This window comes from Euleptes europaea, chromosome 7 (genome assembly GCF_029931775.1).
Source record: "Euleptes europaea isolate rEulEur1 chromosome 7, rEulEur1.hap1, whole genome shotgun sequence".
NCBI lineage: Eukaryota > Metazoa > Chordata > Lepidosauria > Squamata > Sphaerodactylidae > Euleptes > Euleptes europaea.
The window spans coordinates 96,383,813-96,401,903 of NC_079318.1; positions in this window are offsets into that span (position 1 = coordinate 96,383,813).

Here is an 18,091-nt window from a genome sequence, read left to right on the forward strand (position 1 = left end):
ATCCAGTGGGAGCTCGAGAGGAGGACTTCTCAGCATCTCTAAGACTCAGAGCCAGCCATAATTTTCATGCATAACTCCTTATAGAATCATTGAATCATAAAGTTGGAGGTGGCCATACAGGCCATCTAGTCCAACCTCCTGCTTAATGCAGGATAGCCTCGAACATCACTGACAAGTGTTTGTTCAGCCTCCAGGCAGCTTACAAAATTCATAAACATACAGAAAAATTAACCACACACACAAAAGTATGAGGCAGATGCTTTAGCATTCTCTCCCAAGCCCTCGAGGTCTTCCAGCCACCGATGCTCATAGTGAAAACACTTTCTGTCCATTTGCATGCAGATTGGTACAGACACAAAGACGTTATCAGAATATGTTGCTAAGCTTACACTGAACAGCCAGATGTTGTCGACATCTGTAGGATGGGCTTTGTCTTGGGTTCGGCTGTCACAGTGCTGGGGAACGCAACTGCAGAGTTCCTTGAAGCCGAAATACTGGATGGTTTCAGTGAACTTTCACCACTCCTGAAGGTCGCACTATCTCTGCTTCTTAGCACACCAAGAACAGTCTTCATAAATGCTGCTGTCCCAAACACAATGACGAGGGACTGAAGTTTTGCCTGTGTATTTACCCAAGATGTCTCAATACAGTGAGTTCCTTAAGGGCAGCTGCCAATACAACATGAAGACCTATGGTGGCAGAATGAACTTATGAGATAGCTTAAGGGGAAGCAATTAGGTTCTCCACCCCAAAAACCTCCCGCTGGTGGTGAAGACGGACCTGGCAACCCTAAGGGAAGCATTATATTTTCACCTGTGCTCCACCCTGATAGTTGGTTTGAAAGATCGCCCCTATTTTCCCCAGCAACCTGCATAAAGTCACAATACCATAGCAGTGGTTCAACTCATTTATTAAAATGAGCTGATCGATGTCATTACTAATTAAACATGTTAATATTTAATTGAGCTTTTTGGCCTCTTTCAAGCCAGATCCCTCCGGCAGAGGTTTTGTTTCAGCCACCTCCCTATGGGGTGACTCTCCCAGGACACATCCGCTCAACTACCAGTGAACCAGTCTCTGTAGGAGGCCACACTCCATGAGCTGTTACTCATGCTGGATTTTGTAGAAGGCTTTTGGGAGGCAATGCTGGCGTTCTTGGAGGTCATTCGCAAGCTCTACGGGCCACAGAAGCGCTGTCATTTGTTTATTTATATTTATTTTATTTATTATTTCAACTTATTATCCTGCTCTCCCCTGCCCAAGGCCAGGCTCGGAGCAGCTTACAAAGAACAGACAACCTATTACATAGATAAAAACCTTAAAACAACAATTAAAATAGCCCTGTAAAACAATCATATAAAACAATGTCTTAGTTTATCTGAAGGCGAGCAGATGGATAAAAACTCGATTGAATAAGGGAGAGAGTAGCAGCAGTGGTGGTTAGAGAGGCCAGCATTTATATATAAGGGAACTGTAGCTGGCCTCAACCATAGGCCTGGCGGAACAGCTCAATTTTACATGCCCTGTGGAACTCTTGAAGTGGAACTCTTTAAGAACTCAGGGCCCTGGCCTCACTAGAGAGACTGTTCCACCAGGCAGGGGCCAGGGCAGAGAAAGCCAGTTAGTCAAGGCCAGTTGGACACTCCTCGGTAGGGTTGCCAACCTCCAGGTACTAGCTGGAGATCTCCTGCTATTTCAACTGATCTCCAGCCAATAGAGATCAGTTCACCTGGAGAAAATAGCCTCTTTGGCAATTGAACTCTATGGGATTGAAGTCCCTTCCCTCCCAAACCCTGCCCTCTCCAGGCTCTGCCCCAAAAACCTCCCGCCAATGTCGAAGAGGGACCTGGTAACCCTACTCCTCGGCCGGGGACTACTAAAAGGTTGGCATTTGTTGAACGAAGAGCACTCTGGGGAAAACACCAGGAGAGATGGTTCTTAGGCACAGATGTAGCTTGTCTCCCTGCTAAATTCTCAAGTGCTATTTCAACCAAATATAGAGCAATCAGGAAACCCTTGGCATAACAGACAGGCCTGGGCATTGATCTGTTGAACACCTGCCATATGCTGAACACTCTCCATCCAGTGGGAGCTTGAGAGGAGCTCAGCATCTCTAAGATTGAGAGCCAGCCATGATTTTCATGCATACCTCCTCAGTTTTGCCTCAGATACAGAGCAGTTTCCTGTCTCTTTGTATATGGTCCATTCTGTAAATGATTTGCCCTGTTTAAAGCTGCCTCTTTGTAATGTTATTTTTTAATTCTATTCAATCTATACCCCACCCCTTCCTGGGTAAGTCAGGTTCACAGCATCTTCCAACAAATACTATAAATACAATACAATAAAATTTTAGTTAAAACATATAATTAAATCATTTTACAAACAGTTAAAAGATGGTAATTAAATTCCACACCTACTATAAGCACTGATATTTTCTGATGGTGATGTAGGATTCATGATGGTCACAGGCAGAGCACCAATAGTGATCTAACTGACAATCCACAGGGAGTGGAGGCAAGAAGAGAACCAGGGAAGGTTAAGGAATCAACAGAGTTAAAAGGGAAAGGGATGTAATGGCCACCCATCTGTTTCCTTCCCCATGGTTGATTGCTAGGTTGCTGTCAATCATGGGAAAATGAGTTTTCCCATGCTTGTAATGGCCACTTCCTCCCTCCCTTAAGAGTCATGGAAAACTCAATTTCCCAGGATTGTCTGCAACCTTGCAGTCAACCACGGGGAAGGAAGCAGACCATTACCTACAAGACTAAAATGTAAGTACTTTTAAAATTCTCCTGGGGGCATTTTTTGAGAAAGAATTGCCAAATTTGCAGCATAGCTTGAAGGGACTCTCCCTGCACAACCCTTGAGGTTTGGTGAAGTTTGGGTAAGGGGGTCTGATTTTATGGGGTCTGGAAGGGGTCATGCCCCTTCATAGAGAAACATTGCATTTGTGCAAGGAGAGCCCCTTCAAGCAGTGCTGCAAATTTGGGGACGCTACCTTTAAAAATGCCCCCCTCCAGCCGAACTGGAAAAGCCGAATAATTATTCGGCCTTTCTGGGAATCACCTATTCGGCTCGATTGATTCCTGTGTTGTTTTTTTCAGTAAAACCGAGCCGAAAATTAGCCGAATAAGCGATTTTCGGTTTTATTTTTGACTCAGGTTTACCACTATGCACAAGCCTAATGTCCACTCCCCTCTTAAAGGCTTCCAAGTTGGCAGCCATCACTACATCCTCAGGCAGGGAGTTCCATAATGTAACTATGCATTGTGTGAAGATATAGGTATCTGCCCTATATCTTCAACATTGAAGACAGTTTCTCAGCAATCACTTTCTCCTCCCTTGGGGTTCCATTACCCCCATTGTCACCCAATGGTACAACTACTTCCCTAGCTGGTGTCCTACTTTTAATGTACTTAAAGAATTTCTTATTATTGGTCTTGATGTGTTTAGTGATATGTCCCTCAAAACATTTCCCCCCTTTTTGCATCTCTAATTGTTTGCTTGCATTTATTTTGTGCAAGTTTGTGTTTGCTTTTTTTTGCCTCATTTGGGCAATCTTTCCAGTTTCATGATGCATACCTATTCTCTACAGTCTCAGAGGAGCATACCCATTATATTAGGTGCTGTGGAACACAGGCAGGATAGAGATGCTGCAGTCATCTTGCTTGCGGCCTTCGTAGAGGCACCTGATTGGCCACTGTGTGAACAGACTGCTGGACTTGATGGGCCTTGGTCTGATCCAGCAGGGCCTTTCTTATGTTCTTATGAGGACTCCAAAGCTATGAAGCTGCTCCTTTAGGAGGACTGCAACCCCATCTGGAACAGAAGATATCCCATCTTTGGGGTTGGACTTTCCCTCCATCAGTAGTGCATCCATTTTGTCAATGTTCAATTTCAGTTTGTTAGCCCTCATCCCTTCCCAAAAAAATGCCTCCTGGCTCCTGTTCACAGTTTCCACAGCCACCCTCAGCCTAAATTTCTGTATCACGTCTCCCATTGGGTTGCCAGGTCCCCCCTTGCCACTGGCAAGAGATTCATTGTGGTGGGGCTGGGGGGGAATTGTCATAATAATGTATCTTCCAGGTTTACTCCAGAAGTGACAAGTACACTCTAGCACATTCCTCCCAAAACTCTATGGAAACCATTGAGTTTTTGGAGGAATGTTCAAGAGTGTCCCTGTTCTACGGTAAACCTGGAACTGACATGTATCACTCCCCCCTTCAGCTGGCCTGCTTCCACTCACCGGCCAGCTGAGGGGTGGCGGGAAGCTCCCTTAATTGGTGGGTAGTTGCTCGCCATTACCTGATATCTGGCAACCCTACTCTCCCAGCAGGTGTATGTAGATGTTAAGAAGCATCGAGGACAAGATGAAATCCTGTTGGAATCCCATCGGCCAAAGGTCTAGTGGCAGAGAAGCAATCCCCTATAGGGCAAATCATGACAGAATATACAAAGAGACAGGAAACTGCCCTGTACGATCATTTATGGATGGGTATCTTCACTCATGTTCACCCATAACTAACAGTGCAAGGAGTGTGACCTGCTACAGGAACTGGTTCCCCAGTAGCTGAGAGAATGGGTCATGAGGATGGGAGGTGGCTGGATCAAAATCTGTGTCAGAGGGATCTGACTTGAAAGAGGCCAAAACGCTTTATTAAATATTAGCATTTTTTAATTAGTGATTATGTAGATCAACTCATTTAAATAATTGAGTTAAACCACTAATATGGTATTGTGACTTTATGCAGGTTGCTGGGGAAAATTGGGGTGATCTTTCAAACCAACAATCAAGGTGGAGCACAAATGAAGATGTAATGTTGTCCTGGATTCAATATCTGCTCCTGTAAGACTTTTTTTCTTTTGCATTTAAGGTTAAAGCAAAACCAGAAGAGCAATATCATGATGAAAAGGAACATTTATTCAGAAGGCAAATATATAAGGGCTAGTAAGAGGACAAACAAGATGATATTCAGAAGTTAACAGCTTCCTCATAAGGAAGGAGAGGAAGAAAGAGATGGATGACATTTATTGAATAATCACAATGTTTAGATGAAAAAGGGATACATGAAAGGTATATCTGGGACTGGGTTTCAGGGATGCTGATAGGCCTGCCTCCGTCTATTGACCTGAGCTGGAATGAAGGGTGTTGAGCACCTCTATCCCCAGACTTGTTTGTTTCGCCTTAGATTTCTTGACCATTCTTCTTTTCCGTTTCAATTATGCATAGGAATCTAGCAAGGGGAGAAGCTTCCTCTGCGCCCCGTGATGAGATTTCCTGTGTGCCCTCCGATGAGACTTCCTCTGCGTCCCCCGTAGCTCCCCAAACGGCCTCCAAAAGCCCCTCCAAGAGCACCGGCACTTCCTCCAATAACATTTCTTCCATAACTAACAGCACATGAAGCATAGCCTCCCACACTGACTGGTTCGCCAGTAGCAGAGAGGATGGGTCCTGGGAGGGTCAGGACGATGGGAGGTGGCTGGACCACAACCTCTGCTGGAGGGATCTGGTTGATGCAGGAAGGATTGACCCCTGAAAGAATGCCAAGGCTAGCGGAGGGCACCCCAGATGCATAGCCGTGGCCAAGGCCTGCTGATCCAAAGCCAACGACTGGGCTGGAGGCCACAGAGGGAACGGCAAATGCTGGGGCTCCATAGCCAGAGCCACCATAGTGGAGGCCACCATAGCCAAGACCTGCTGATCCAAAGCCAACGGCTGGAGCAGAGGCGCAGGATGGGACTGCAAAGGATGGTCCACACTGAGACATGTTTGAGTGGTGGAGGGTGAGTCTGCAAGGATACAAGAAAGCAGAAAATAATATGCACCAGAAGTCCTGTGAGACTCAGTACAAAAGCACAACCTTAAAATAAATTCTACAGAATTAATCTATTACTCCTCAAAGATACAACACATAATGCATATAGAAGAAGTAGTGGAATTCAACTGAAGGAAATTGTGTGGGTGTTTGTCAACCATGGAAAATTCATCACATTTATTGGGGTGAGTTACAACCAAACCTAGCATGATTAACAACATGTAGAAGAGAAGAAAAGGAAGAGTTGGTTTTTATACCCTGTTTTTCTGTACCTTTAAGGAGTCTCAAAACCAGCTTACAATCGCCTTCCCTCCCTCCCTCCGCAACAAGCACCTTGTGAGCTAGGTGGGGCTGAGGGAGTTCCGAGAGAACTGTGACCAGCCCAAGGTCACCTAGCTGGTTTAATATATAGGGGTGCAGAAACCAACCTTGTTCACCAGATTAGTGTCCACCACTCATGTGGAGGAGTGTGGGATCAAACCCAGTTCTCCAGATTAGAGTCCACCACCACACTGGCTAGGCCATCTAGATTAGCATTTTAGCTGGTAGCATCTCCTCTATATTACATAAGAAGAACGCAATAAAAGCCCTGCTGAATCAGGTGGTAGTCCATCTAGTTTGGCATCTTGTCTCACACAGTGGCCAACTAGTTCCTCTGGATGGCCAACAAAAAGTCATAGAAGCTATGGCCTTCCCCTCATTTTGATTCTGGCACTGGAATTCAGATGTTTCCTTCCTCTGCTTTCGGAGGGTGCCTTTAATCACCATGGCTGGTAAGTCATGGTAGACCTCTCCTCCATGAATCAATCTCATCTTCTTTTATAGCTGTCTATGTCTTTGGCCATCACTATATGCTCTGGCAGCAAATTGTGAAAGGTGACAGAAAGTCACACAGGCTACCCTGTCACAATTAGTATCACAGTGATACAGATAAAAACGAAATGAAATGAAAAAAAAACCCCAGAAAGAAACAGAGACAATATAGAATCATAGAGTTGGAAGGGACCACCAGGGTCATCTAGTCCAACAATGCAGGAAATTCACAACTAACTCCCTCCCACACCCCCAGCGACCCCTACTCCATGCCCAGAAGATGCCCAAGATGCCCTCCCTCTCATGCCCTCCCTAAGGTCATAGAATCATCACTGCTGACAGATGGCCATCTAACCTCTTCTTTAAAACCTCCAGGGAAGGAGAGTTTACCACTTCCCAAGGAAGCCTGTTCCACTGAGGAACTGCTGTAACTGTTAGAAAATTATTCCTAATGTCTAGACGGATATTCTTTTGATTTAATTTCAACCTGTTGGTTCTGGTCCGACCTTCTGGGGCAAAAGAAAACAACTCGGCACCCTCCTCTGTATGACAGCCCTTCAAGTACTTCAACATGAACCATTGAAGCATGAAACTCAAATCAAATCTATGATATAAAGATACATTTTTATACCAGCTTAGATACCAAAGAATTAAAGGAAATGTAGCATTATGAGTATCCAGGTAGAAACCCACAGAATTATAGTCCCCAGTGTTGTTTGAAAAGGAGTGACCACTGAACTGATTCAAAATGTGTAATGTAAACAGGTTTTCAAGGCAGAATTATGAGGAGAAATCCATAGCAAACTCCTGATTGGAAAAAAGCTTCCAGTTTTATCTATGGGGATCCATTCCATCGGCAGATTTTTTTTCCAGCGAAGAACCTTATAGTAAAAGTACTAGGTCTGGCGTAAAAAGTCTGCCTCTCAAATCTTATTTCAGTTTGTATGGTTCGATTTGGCTTTAGCCAAGCTTACCTGATTCTCGGAGAAGTCGAAGGCAAAAGAGTGAACGAGATGAAACTGAATAACTGGAGAGGCGCGAGAGCTTTTATACGGACTCTGTGGCATTCTTTTTGATTGAGATATTCCTTTTTGCCCACAAGAACCGAATTAGTCAACATCAAATGTGTGGGTGTAATCATAGCCAAAATTATTGTTGAAGCCTCAAAGGTTATTTCACCAAGGAATGTTGCAGTCATCTAGTGCCATAATTAAACTCCATGATCTTTTCCTTTTCTAGTTAATTTTCTGCAGCAGATTTTTACTGAGTAAACAACAATCCCTATTTCTCACAGTGTGACTTACATATTTGAGGGAAGTTTAAGGAATTGTTCCCTGCTGAATTTGTCCTTTGAAATGGCCACATCATCAGTACATTGCCAGATCAGTCTGAGAAGTTCTACAGTTCCCATGGCAGAATCTATGATCCGTTTTTTGTTTTGCTGTATTTATCAGTTTCAGAAAGGTACCTTGACAATGTTCAGAGAATAATTTCTTACACATTTTATGTTATCCCTTAACTATGATTTGTATTGCTTTTCCTGTCCTGTAAAGCATACCCAGTGCAGCTTGAAACAAAAACGGAAAAAAAATATGATAAAAAGAAAAAGTAAATTGTTTTTCATTTTACTTTCTATTAATGATTTCTTACTCTTATCATATCATCCGTATGTAACCATTGGGACTATATTTATTAGTTAGTTAAAATAATTCAACGGAATCTGGAGGGATGGTTGTCCTGAGATAAATATAATTATAGCATTGGAAGGGGCCATACAGTCCATCTAGTCCAACCCCCTGCTTAATGGAGGATCAGCCTAGAGCATCCCTGACAAGTGCTTGTCCAGCCTCTGCTTGAAGACTGTCAGTGAGGGGGAGCTCATCACCTCCCCAGGAAGATGATTCCACAGTCAAACAACTCTTACTGTGAATCCCCCCCCAATCTCTAGTTGGTATCTTCCCGCCCACAATTTAAACCCATTATTGAGTCCTATCCTCTGCTGCCCACAGGAATTGCTCCCTACCCTCCTCTATGTGACAGCCCTTCCAATACTTAAAAAGAGCAATCATGCCCCCCTCAATCTCGTCCTCTCCCATCTCCCTCAGCCTTTCCTCACAGGGCTTGGTCTCCAGGCCCCTGATCATCCTCGTCGCTCTCCTCTGCACCCACTCCATTCTGTCCACATCCTTTTTGAAGTGGGGCCTCCAGAACTGCACACAATACTCCAGGCGTGGCCGTACCAACGCAGTGTACAATGGAACTATGACATCTTGCGATTTGGATGTTATTCCTCTTTTGATGCACCCCAAGTTTGTATTAGCTTTTTTTGTCGCTGCATCACACTGGCTGCTGATCTTTAACTTACGGTCTACCCGTACACCAAGATCTTGTTCTCGCACACACTCCTACCCATCCAGTATGCATGTCCCTCATTTTTGTTACCCAGATATAGAACTCGGCACTTATCCTTGTTGAATTGCATCCTGTTCCTATCCGCCCACTTTTCCATTGTGTTCAGATCTTGTTGAATTCTATCTCTATCTTCTGGCGTGTTCACTGATCCTCACAATTTAGTGTCATCTGCAATTTTAATGAGTAGTCCCTCCACCCCCTCATACAGATCATTTATAAAAAATATTGAATGGGCCCAGAACTGAACTCTGTGGCACCCCACTGTACACCTCTCTCCATTCAGATGAAATACCATTGACAACTACGCCTTGAGTGCGGTTTTCCAATCAGTTCCCTATCTACCTAACTATCCTAGAGTCCACTCCATAGTACTCTATTTTACCCATTGGAACATCATGGGGAACCTGTCAAAGGTTTAATTGAAATACAGATAAATAACATTGTCCACATTCCCTCAATCCAGTAAGCTCCTCACTTGATCAAAGAAAGAAATGAGGTTGGTCTGGCAGGATCCGCTGGGGACAAATTCCTATTGACGTCACCAAGTTGTCTTTCAGATGCTTGCAGATTGATCTCTTCAATATCTGCTCCAGTATCATCCCTGGGACAGAGGTCAAACTGACTGGCCTGTAGTTTCCTGGGTCATCCCTCCTCCCTTTTTTGAAAACTGGGATAACATTTGCCCTCCTCCAATCTCATGGCACACCTCCTGTCCTCCAAGAGGTCTGGAAGATGATTGGCAAATGCTCTGCAAGCTCTCTAGAACATTATTTGAGCACTCTCGGGTTGCATAACTTCTGGCCCAAGGGATTTGTACTCACCCAATGAAGCCAGGTGCTTCTCAAATGCCTCTCTGTTCATGTCAACCAGCAGCCTGGACACTGTGCCTTGCCTTCTGCCATCGGTAGATGAGCCCGTTGTCTTCTTCAGGGGGAAAATAACTGAGTCAAAATAGGCATTGAGCGTTTCTGCTTTCTCTCTGTCCTCTGTCAGAGTTTCTCCATTTTCTCCCAATGGTGGGCCTATCGCCTCTTTTCCCTTGTGTTTGCTCCTCAAATATTTGAATGAGCTTTTCTTGTTGCAACCAGCCTCCCTGGCCAGCATCAGCTCACTGTGAGCTTTGGCCTCTCTGATGGCCGAACTACAGTGCCTAGCAACCCACAGATAGTCTAGAAATATGTCCTTGCCTCCATTTCTTGAACATTTCCCTTTTCTCCCTTAGTTCATTGTGGAGTTCTCTGTTCATCCACATTCACTTCTTGGATCCTCTACCATGTTTCCTTCTTGTTGGAATAGTGAGGGTTTGGCTTGCAAGAGCTTTTGTTTTAGGAGAGCCCACCCTTCATTTGCTCCTTTCCCTTCCAGCAGTCTTGCCCATGGAATGGTTCTCATTATGCCTCTGAGTTTGCTAAAATTTCCCCTCCCATAATCTTACAGACGTGCATGGCTATGAACTTCCTTGGTTCCCTACAGCAAAAGGAATTCTAGGAGAATGTAGTCACTTCTCCCTAAGGTCCCCAACACCTTCACCTCATCTACCATCCCTTGCCTGCTGGTCAATATTAAGTCAGGTATGGCTGAGCCCCTCGTCGCTTCCTCTACCATTTGATGAAGGGAGTTGTCAGCCAGGCAGGTAAGGAACTTGCATGACTTTGGACACTTTGCTGAGTTTGTCTGCAGCACACATCAGGGAAGTTGACGTCACCCATAACTGCCTTGTTTTTTGGATACCCTGTCAAGCTGCTCAAGCAGGGTACCATCTACCTCCTCATACTGGTCAGGAGGTAGAAGAAAAGTTGATTTTTATATGCTGACTTTCTCTACCACTTAAGGAAGAATCAAACCAGCTTACAATCACCTTCCCTTCCCCTCCCCACAGCAGAAACCCTATGAGGTGGGTGAAGCTGAGAGAGTGTGACTTGCCCAAGGTCACCCAGCTGGCTTCATGAGTAGGAGTGGGGAAACAAATCCAGTTCACCAGATTAGCCTCCACCGCTCAAATGGAGGAGTGGGGAATCAAACCCAGTTCTCCAGATCAGACTCCACCACTCCAAACCACCGCTCTTAACCACTACACCATGCTGGTCTCCAACCACAAAACTCTTTGTCTCTCCTTCCCTTATCCTCACCCAGATACTTTCCAAGTGGCTGTCACACTCCTCCTCCAGTATTTCTTGACAAGCAAACCCTCTCCTCACATACAGTGCCACTCCTCCACCTCTTCGACCTTCTGGGTTCTTCTCGAACAACCTATATCCATCCACTACTACATTCCAGTCATGGGAATCATCCCACCAAGTCTCTGTAATGCTTACTAAATCATATTTCTCTGACTGCATTAGAAGCTCAAGCTCTTCCTTCTTAATGCCAAGGATTTGGGCATTGGTACATAGACACCTGAAGCCCGCACCTTCATCTCCTTTAGACTCAGCCCTCCCAGATGGGCATCTGCTGTTTGCTCTCCTTCATTTAAATCCCTATGTTGGTCATCTCCTTTCCCTTGTGGTGCAAGTTTAAAGCACTCCTGATGAATCTCTCCAGGTTTCTTCCTCAACCATCAAAGGTGAATTCCATAGCATGCTAGTAGGTTTTTTGTCCAAAAAACCTAGCCCGTGGTCCCAGAATCCAAATTGCTCCTGCTGGCATCATGACCACAGCCAGTGGTTCACCTCCATTATCTTTTATTCCCATTGCATTCCCCTTCCTCTGACAGGAAGGATTGAAGAGAACACCTCCTGTGCCCCTGTTCCCTTCCGCTTCCTCCTGAGAGCTTCATAGCCAGTCTTAATGTTTTTGAGGGTGTTCATGGCTGTCTCATTGGTTCCCACATGTACCATCCCAAATGTGTCATGAGCTTGAAGGGTATCCATGTTAGTCTATCAATAGCAGCAAAAAAGAGCAAGAGTTCAGTAGCTCCTTAAAGGCTAACAAAACATCTGGCAGGATATGAGCTTTATCTGAAGAAGTGAGCTATGGCTCACAAAACCTCATACCATACAAGAAATGATGTTAGTCTTTAAGGTGCAACTGGCCACTTGCTCTTGTGGGGAGGAGCTCTGGCTCAGTGGTAAAATGTCTGCCTGACATGCAGAAGGTCCCAGGTTCAATCTTTGGCATCTCCAGTTAAGCATCAGGTAGTAGGTGATATAAAAGACCTCTGCCTGAGACCCTGGAGAATAAGGCAATACATTGGAGAGATTGCATCATCCTCAATTAAGATTTATGGGGAGGGACTGTGGCTCAGTGGTAGAGCATCTGCTTGGCATGCAGAAGGTCCCAGGTTTAATCCCTGGCATCTCCAGTTAAAGGGACTAGGCAGGTAGGACCTCTGCCTGAGACCCTGGAGAGCTGAATAGACAATCTGCCAGTCTGAATAGACAATACTGACTTTGATGGACTAAGGGTCTGCTTCAGTATAAAGCAGCTTCATATGTTCATGTGTTTTCTATGGGTAATAATCTGTAGATTTGACTGGGTTTGATATCTGGTCTACAATATCTTTAATTTTTGCCCCTTGCAAGCAACACACCTCTCAGGCCATGGGGTCAGGCCTGGACACATGATGTCCCATACCCCTCAGCTGGGAGTCACCTACAACAGACACTTTCCTTTCCCTGTAATATGATCAATTCCTTCAAGAATCACACCAGATTAGCTTCAGAGGGTAGCTGTGTTTCTGCAGTAGAACAGCTAGATTTGAGTCCAGCGGCACTTTAGAGACAAACGGGAAGCTTTGGGGTGCAAGCTTTTGAGAGTATCTGTCAAAGGGAGCTTTGACTGTCGAAAGCTTCTACCCTGAAAATCTTGTTGCTTTCTAAGATGCTACTGGACTCGAATCTAGCTGTACCCCTTCCAGTGTCATCCTGGGAAAACATCCCTATTTTGTGCTTTCTTAAGTGGTGGCACACCACCACACAACAGGTATATAAAACAGCAGCAATATCTTCAAATCCACAAGGGTTGCGTGGAGAAGCAAATCCATTTAAAAAAAAAAAAATAGAAACAAACCTTTCAAAAAGAAGCAAATCGAGGCCTTTTTGGATATCTCCAGTGCAGCTCTCTTTTGCGACTGTCAATAAGAGCAGGCCCATTTCTCACGGGGCTGCACGTCCCTGGGGGCCGGGAGGGGAAGAGTCTGCATGCTTTGTGGGATAGGGAATTAGCGGCATAGGGCCAACAGACAGGAAGAAGTGGCTGGTTTCCAATTAGGAAGAATAAAATTAGGAGGACACCTGAGATTGAAAGGGAAGGGAGAGGGTAAGGCTAGAAACGACTGTGTGTCACTGTTAATTAAACTATGAAAGCTCATGATGTGACGCTGGCACATGTTGAGAGGATTTAGCGCTGCCGTTTGATAGTGGAACCATATCTGCACCAGCATCCGAAAAGGATTGCTGGCAAAACCAAGGAGGGGGTTTATGCTCTTGTTCACACCGAGATTCCATCTTTGTATGGCCTCAAGAAGCCAGGGTGACAAACCTGAAATAATTCTGCTTCGACCACATGCTTTGATCTTGAGGCATGACCTGAAAATGCCTCATGTCAAAGTCAGGAAATATCTTGTTTATGAGGGAAGCGCCATGCTGCGTCACCCATTAGGACTGGTGAGAATTTTTTTAAAGGGAGATATGTCCTAGGTGTTCTTTTTTTTAAACAGTGGCAAGCGTTTTCAGTAGTAAAAACAGATGAGAATGTCAAAAGGACATTGAAACTAGGAATGTGCATTTTTTTAAAAAGCTGTGCTAAAAGCGTCAGTCTTTTATTCAGTCTATTCAGTATCAACAGGTGATGCTTTCATTTCCATTGCTTTCAGTAGGATACACTGCTGATCAGGACTTCATGTTGCATCAAGTTTAGGTGACATTTCCATGCGACAAAATTTAAAATAGAACAGGATTGCCCCGATAATGGCCTTGGGGTGACTGCTGGTCCCTGACCCTTTTCATCCCACCCTTGAGCTCCACCTCTCAGATTCCCCTTCCACGACCTCTGGTCCCCCGGCTTCCATGATGCCCCTAACCAGTTCTTGCCGTGGAAAGGCTGCTGCTGCTGAGTTGGTTTTTATACCCTGCCTTTTCTCTACCTTTAAGGAGTCTCAAAGTGGCTTACACTCTCCTTCCCTTCCCCTCCCCACAACAGACTCCATGGCCATTGATGCTTGGTAATAACCACCATTCAGGAAGTGACTGCAAAGCCAGCGCATACCTGCTTTGCATATCTTAAGATCCCCTTTAACGTGACCTTTTGTGTTTGCTCCGCCCCCGCTGCAAAGAATCCCCTCAAGGAACCATGCAAGATCACAGCTCTGCATTAGCCATTCACACGGCGGTTGCTAACGGCTATGCAAACAAAGGAACAAAGGAGCAGGAGAGTGGGGGGTGGAATTTCTCCTTTTGCGCCGGGACTGTGAATAGGCATTTTAAAGGTTGCATTTTTAAAAAGAGCTTTGAGCGAGCATCAAAATTGACCCTGCATAAATGGCCCGTGTGAGGTAGGTGAGGCTGAGAGAGACTGGCCCAAGGTCACCCAGCAGGATTCATGTGGAGGAGTGGGGAAACAAACCTGCTTCTCCATATTAGAGTCTGCCACTTGTGTGGATGAGTGGGGAATCAGTTCCGGTTCACCAGATTATAGTCCGCCGCTCTTAACCGCTACACCATGCTGCCGCAGAATGCAGCATCCAACCTGGCTTCCATGATGTCCCTAACTGGCTCTTGCAGTGGAAAGGTTGATGGTGTAATGCCTTAGACTCTGCCTAGACACAAAGGCAACACAATAAAATTATCGCAGAAGAACCCAAATGCCCATTTTGTCCAGATCAAGTAGACTTCTGAGACCACATTTTTTTAAAATAATGTCTACAAAATAATACTGCAAGAAATAAACACATCACTCCCTAAATAAAATAGCTAAAGTAAGCTTCTGAAAAGTGGAGACTGCGTTATCGGCTGTCAAGTAGATCGGTCAATTGTGTGAGAGATGTGGTAACTTTTCTCTTTGTATTGTCAAGGCATAATTAACCGTGCATTCCTGAGCTGCGCCGGCAGCCAGGAAGAAAGCCCCTCTGGAGGCCGGCCAAAGCCTGCACTGGCATAAGAGCCCACCACACCGGCGTCCGGGCAACTTATGCCAGAGTTTGTGGCCCCAACACTGGCGTGAAGGCCCAGGCACCGGTCGGCGGCTGCTGCCGTTGCAGCGGCATCCCGGGATGCCGACAGATCCTTCCACCGGCACCTGCACGCCGGCAAAGGCTGCAGCGGTGTCCCGGGAGGCATTCCCAGGGCATCCCAACATCCCGGGAGCTGTTTCCGGGGTGTCACGGGGCCGGGCTGGGGACATCCCCCCCCTTTTTTAGGTGGCGTATCTCTAGTGCAACTGTATGCGGGTTACACATATTTTTTTGTGCCGGGAGGAGGTTTCGGTGGGGCTGAAACCTCTTTAGGAGGCAGCACTGCTGCATTGCCTCCTAAGCCAGGCATTCCTCTCAGGAAGGCACTGTTAATTTCCTTTCCCCATTTTTTAAAGTGAGAAATGGCAGATGAATAGCCAATTGCTGTTAAATCTAGGTGGTGGTGATCAGTTGGTCCCACTTTTTCTCTACCATTTAAGGAGTCTCAAAGCGCCTTACAATGCCTTCTTCTCCCCCCAGCAGACACCTTGTGAGGCAGGTGGGGCTGAGAGAGTTCAGAAAGAACTGTGACTAGCCCAACGTCACCCAGTAGGCTTCATGCGGAGGAGCGGGGAAACAAAACTGGTTCTCCAGATTAGAGTTTGCCAGTCTTCACCACTGCTGGCTGAGAGGTCAGCATCCATCCTCTGGCTCCTGCAATCCCAGCCCGCACTTGTGGTGGGGACAGGGACCACCATAACCACAATTAGATCCTGTTCACCATCAGTCCATCAGAAGATAATAAATGGGGCAGACCTGACCTACCAAATTCTTTTTTTAATGTAGCCCTTCAGCCAACAGGTTTGGACACTCCTTGCTGAAGAAATATATTGGCTTCCACTGCAGCGTCCTGTTTGTGAGAGGGAGGCAAAAGCATCCCTCTCATTTGTTTGTTTGTTACATTTATTTGTCCTTACAGAGCTCAAGGTGGCTTACCAAAAACACTAGGAATAAAAGCCATTAAAAACATAAAACCAAAATTTTAAATCGCTACTGAGGACTGCTGCTACGCTTAGGGAGGGAGAGGGAAGGTGATTGTAAGCCAGTTTGGTTCTTCCTGAAGTGGTAGAGAAAGTCGACATATAAAAATCAACTCTTCTTTTTCATCATCTTCTTTAAAAGAGATGACTTTGGGGGGGGGGGAGATGATAGAGCTTTATAAAAATACACTGGATGGAGAGTTGACGAAGATAAAATTTTATCCCTCTTCACAAACAATTGAGCTCGAGGGCACTCAATGAATAGGGTTGCCAGCTCCCATATGGGAAATACCTGGAGATTTTGTGGGTGGAGCCCGAGGAGGGTGGGATATGGTGAAGGGAAGGACTTCACTGGGGTATAATGCCAAGGAGTCCACCTTCCGAAGCGGCCATTTTCTCCAGCTGGACTGATCTCTGTCGCCTTGAGATCAGTTCTAATATTGGGAGATCTCCAGACACTGCCTGGGGTTTCACAACCCTACCAATGAAGCTGATGGGCAGTAGAGTCCGCTCGGAAAAAGGGAAATATTTCTTGACACAGTGAGTGATTACAACATAGAATTCACTGCAGAGGGATGTAGTGATGGCCACAGGCATAGATGGCTTGAAAAGGGGATTTGGCAGATGCCCGGAGGAATCATCGCATGTGGCAACATTGGTGCATTGGAGGAATGGAGGGCCCTCTCCCTGGTAAGCCACGCTGCCAACCCTACTTGATACCCTGGAGAGCTGCTGCCAGTCTGAGAAGACACTGCTAACCTTGATGGAATGAATGTCGGGCTCAGTACAAGGCAGCTGCCTGTGATCTAAAAAAGCCTCCCCAGGGCCGCTGAGTCCAAACATCAACGTTACCTAGTTGTAGAGGTGATACAAAAAAATGGCCGACAACAAACTGATCAAGAACACCGGACACGAAAATAGGCAGAATGAAATGGGGCTGACATGCTAGTGAATGCAAGAGCTGTTTACTTAGCAAAAACACCTCAGGACATCTCATTGAACATGAAAAGATCCAGATGCTCATCGTTGTAGAGTGTTAATGACTGCATAATTCATCGACCACTTTTGGAATGATTAAAGTCAACGTGGCTGTGATGAAACCAGCAGATTTGGACGGTTTTCTAATTAAGACCTGGAGTGTGAAGGGGCGTTCCGAAATGGAAAAGAACGCCACGGTGCAGTATAAAAGCTCTCCATCCTTCCAGCAGCTTCATCTCGTGCCTTCCTCTTGCCGTTCTCCTCTTCAGACTTCTCAGAGAAGCAGGTAAGTTCGGATGATATATACTGAGATCAGAGGTCCGTGAGACCATTCCTCTATGACTCTAATATCGCCTTCGCAACGGTGTGTCTGTGCTACATGACTGTTGGTAGAACAGCTTGATTCAAAGACGGGGGCAACATGATTTGGGAGGTATAAGCTTTTGACAGTCAAAACTCCCTTTGTCAGAAGCTTATACCCCCCAAAAAATCTTGTTAGTCTCCAAGGTGCTACTGGAACCAAATCGAGCTATTCTTCTGTAGACCAAATCCAGCTACCCTCTGAAACAGCTTCATGAGGGTTGGTCATCTCTCTGGGGCACCCACCCACAAACACACAGAGATGTGGAATTCCTCAACTTTTTTCTGAGGATTCCCAGTGCTTCATGCTCATTGTTTTAACTTTCCTGGCCTTGACATTTCTCCGCCAAAACCATTAAATCATCTTCCTTTACCCAAAGACTGCTAGGGACTGTAATCCTATGAAGAATACCAGTTGAAATCTATAAAGGATCCCAGCTATATCTATATGGAAAGTCTTGTAACCCATCATACTACAACCCCCATGTTTTTTTTTACAGTGACATCTGGCATCAAACAAATCTCTTGCAGCATAGTGTTTTCTTGATTCTGCTAAACCAATT